Here is a 4,114-nt window from a genome sequence, read left to right on the forward strand (position 1 = left end):
AGGGAAGGGAAGGGAAGGCGAGGGAAGGGGAGGGGAGGGGAGGGGAGGGGAGGGGGAAAGAGAGAGAGAGAGAGAAAGGAAAAGAAAAGAAGAAATGAAAAGAAAAGAGAGCAAGTTCAGGTATAACTGATCAAGCTATGAGGACTGTCTGCAGTGGGGAACAGCAGGGGATCAGGGAAAGGGGAAAAAGCATTGGCTTTCTTTCTTTTCTTTCTTTTTTTTTTTTTTTTTTAATGAGACACGGTCTCACTCTGTCGATCAGACTGGAGTGCAGTGCCACAATCACTGCTCATTACAGTCTCAACTTCCCAAGTTCGGGTGATCCTCCCATCTTAGCCTCCCAGGTAAATAGGACAACAGGAGTGTGCCAGCAAGCCCAGCTAATTTGAGCGTGGTTTTTGTTTTTGTGTTTTTGTTTTGTTTTGTTTTGTTTGTAGGGACAGGGTTTCTCTATGTTGCCCAGGCTGATCTTCAACTCTTGGGCTCAAGCGATATCCCCGGCTCTGCCTCCCAAAGTGCTAGAATTTCAGGCGAGAGCCCCTCTGCCCAGCCAGCATTAGCTTTCACATACATTCACTTGCTTTATTTTCTTCACACCTGTGTCATATATTAGAAAACTACACATTAGAGAATTTAAACGATTTGCCAAAGTTGCTCAGAAAGTAATCTGATCCTAAGATAGTGTCCTTCCACTTGTACTACCCCTATAGCCTGAAAGTATACCATTAATCCATGTCCTCCTTTATAACTTGGAGTCACACATGAATCATGCTGTTTCAGTTATGTTGTCTAATTTGATTTCTAATATTGTCATTGATTCTACCCCTAGTTCAGCCTAAGTGCCCCACCTTAAATCACAGAGTATTAAAGATGCTGGATCATTTCTACAATGTTATCTCTAAGCCTGATGAACCGAGAAATTGCTAGACTACTTTGTGCAACATTACAATGGCACTACTGTAACATTATACACCAAATCCAGAATTTGCAAAGATCAAAAGTTGATAGCAAACTACTCTAGGAATCACAATCTGGAAAAATGAAATTTAGTGCTATGAACCATGCTGTTCTCAATAGAAATAGAAGTTCACTCCTGTAAATTTTCTCTTTGTGAAAGTAGATTACTTTGATCTGTTTTTAAGCAAGACGTACATTACCTTCTAAGTTAGCCATTTCTGTTACCCAGCTCTTACTTTGAGTTTTCATGTAAATCTGGGTCTTGCATTAAAAAGAAATGTACACAGAAACTGAAAATCTGCTCTGGAACATAATTAATTGCTTTTCTAACATTTTTCTCACATGCTACCCTTTTCAGCAGGAAATGGTAAGAAATATGACTCACTTAAAATTTCAATGACTCTTATTGCAAAAAAAAAATAATAAACTTAAGAAAACCAGAGTTAAAATTAAAATGAAAAACCATGAACCCTTTATAAATGAGGACCACTCTTGTCTTTCTTAAATAATTCAAGAATATAGCAATGTATTACATGCAATTTGGTTGACCAATATTATGAATAATTGAATTGGTATTAAGTCAAGTAATTATTTAAAAGATATTTTCAGAAACTTTAAATGATTCCTTTTCTAAGGCAAAATATCTGACTTTTGACTGGGAAAAAGATTGAAGAGCTTAGGAAACAAAATTCCTGTGGGATGAAAGGCAGCTTCTGCATTGCTAAGGGACCCATATAGTGTCAGCCCATAGTTCTTTACACATGCCCATATCCTGTTCTTCGACGCTAATTAGGAGCGACAAAAAACTCTTTTATTTTCTAGTCTCTGTTTCCCAATCAGCCACCAATTCGTGTTAATGCAAAGATAGCCAAGGTTAGCTGCAAAAAAGTTTCCAGAAACTCATTGGAACTACTCAATGAGACTTGGGCAAGAGACTTATCATTGCAAATTCATGAATAATAGCTAGAGAAATACTACCAACTCTGATTTTTGCAGCATTGTATTAAAGAAGAAAATGAAAACAATGACGTTCAAGAAATTCCCTGCTACTATTCAAGTCTGCATGAGAACATCTATTCAAAAGATAATGAGAAGCTATGGTCATTCAGCCAAACAAGTGAGCCACTTTATCATGGGCCAGCTTGAAGATACAGTTATACATCACTTAAAAATGGATAATAAAACAATATCATAATGTCTGCTTGCCCTCTGTCTGGCTCCTGGAAGCTATTTGAAAGAATATCTTTCCAATGACATCCAATAATTCTTGAGGAAAATTTTTAGATCCTGACAGGCACTCAAGTATCCCAGCAGGAGACATTGGGTTTCTGGTTTCTGTTAGGTAGCATCTTACCCTATGATCACAGCCAAATTTTACAGACTTCCTCCCAATTCAATCACGACTGCTGAAAAGAGAATGAGTAAAAGTGTATCTCTCTTCTTATTAAGGTGTATGCAGAGACTCTGGAATCTCCCTCATATTCTCAAATATTTTACTCCTCAATTAAAATCCCCCAAAATTATTTTATGCATATTACCTTTCTCTGGGCTTTTTGCAGGATGTGTTCAGTGCAGTTGACTGCGGCTCCGAAGAGGGATTTTAGCTTCGTCTTGTGAGTTCTCAGTAACTGCAGTTAATGAAGTCCTCACCTGTTTTTTATACCAGCGGAGTGTTTCCACCAGCATCTAAGCCCTGGGATCAACAAGAAATTCCATCCAATGATTGAAGGGTACTTGGTGTAATTACCATGACGTCAATTTGATCTTATCTTTTCAACTTTTAGGTCATTTTTGTTTTGAGCCATTTTCAGGTGATGGTGACCACAAGGTCAGCCTATGAAAAGAGAGTACACTGTCATTTTGTACGTAATTTTACTGAGCCTTACACATAACATCCTGAAATTTGACACTTTCACATAAACAAGAGACATTTAATTAGCTAAGTACCTGATATTTACCTAAACAAGAGCTACAGATTTCAGAAAATAGATATAGAGCATTTCCAGGCTTATACCACTATTTCACTAGGAAACAGAAAAATAAAACACACGCCTATTTAGACTTTTCTAAAATTAATGTGCATCTGAATTTAATAAAGATGCATGAGAAAGGTATGAGGCAATTCTAAGAAGGACTGAATGGTTTTCAATATACATGCCTGCTTTTTTGTTTGTTTATTTGTTTGTTTTGTTTTGTTTTGTCATTTCACTTTTAAAGCTCAGTTTCTGCCTGAACAGAAAATGTGTATGTCATGGCTTGCCAGGTGTGGGACACTTAGTTCCAAGGTTCCCAACCCAGTGTCATCCTGAAACTTGCACAGCTCTTCAGACTACTGTGGCTTCTTTTTTGCACACAAAGATTATAACCCTTCAAAAGTTCCCATCTTTATCTACTCTGCTCAGTGCCACTTCTGCAAGGAACTGGCTTACATACAAATTACCAAGGACCTCTTCAGCGAAGAGTTTAGAAGGTCTGTGTGATGCAAAAAGTAACTCTTATTTAACATAAAGAAACTTACCAGAGAAAGAAAAGTTGTTTTGTGATTTATTTTCTGTGATAAACAAATTTGTTTAGGTTCTTACACCTTTTCAGATTTTCGTTGTTTCCTTCCAGTATGCCCCCCCAACCATTCATGTTTTCTTAGTGATGTTTCTTTTTGGGGGGCAGGTGGGGGAGACGGAATCTTGCTCTGTTGCCCAAGCTGGAGTGCAGTGGCACAATCTCACTGCAGTCTACACCTCTCAGGTTCAAGCACTTCTCCTGCCTCAGCCTCCGAGTAGTGGGGACTACAAGTGTGCACCACCACGCCTGGCTAATTTTTGTATTTTCAGTAGAGACGGGGGTTTCACTATGTTGGCCAGACTGGTTTAACCCCTGACCTCAAGTGATCCACCCACCTCCACTTCCAAAAGTGCTGGGATTACAGGCGTGAGCCACCATGCCAGGCCTTTCTAGTGATGATTGATGTCAGCATTATTCAAGAATTTCTATCATTTAAATATCAACCAACTGGCAGTATATTTTCAATGTAGCAGACTTATTTTGGCAATCTTTCCATTTAGGCATTTCAGTCTTCTTTGTTCTATTTTTTCTCTTTCATTCGTGCCTTCTTTCCATCCTTTTATTTCTTTTTTATCTGAATGACTATGTAGAAACA

At 38.3% G+C, this 4,114-nt stretch overlaps 1 protein-coding gene across 3 annotated transcripts in view; it reads right to left on the bottom strand.

Annotated features, from left to right (window-relative positions):
* The window catches only part of CGA (glycoprotein hormones, alpha polypeptide), a 12,669-nt gene extending 9,799 nt beyond the window's left edge, over window positions 1–2,870 (bottom strand). Inside the window, exon 1 of one of the 3 annotated variants that reach the window (XM_025381641.1) lies at window positions 2,496–2,870. The gene's annotated coding sequence lies outside the window, so the exon portion shown is untranslated. The remainder of the gene's footprint in view (window positions 1–2,495) is intronic. The other 2 variants (XM_025381640.1, XM_025381639.1) reach the window with 2 other exon arrangements.
* Window positions 2,871–4,114: the final 1,244 nt, after the last annotated feature.

Source organism: Theropithecus gelada, chromosome 4 (genome assembly GCF_003255815.1).
Source record: "Theropithecus gelada isolate Dixy chromosome 4, Tgel_1.0, whole genome shotgun sequence".
NCBI lineage: Eukaryota > Metazoa > Chordata > Mammalia > Primates > Cercopithecidae > Theropithecus > Theropithecus gelada.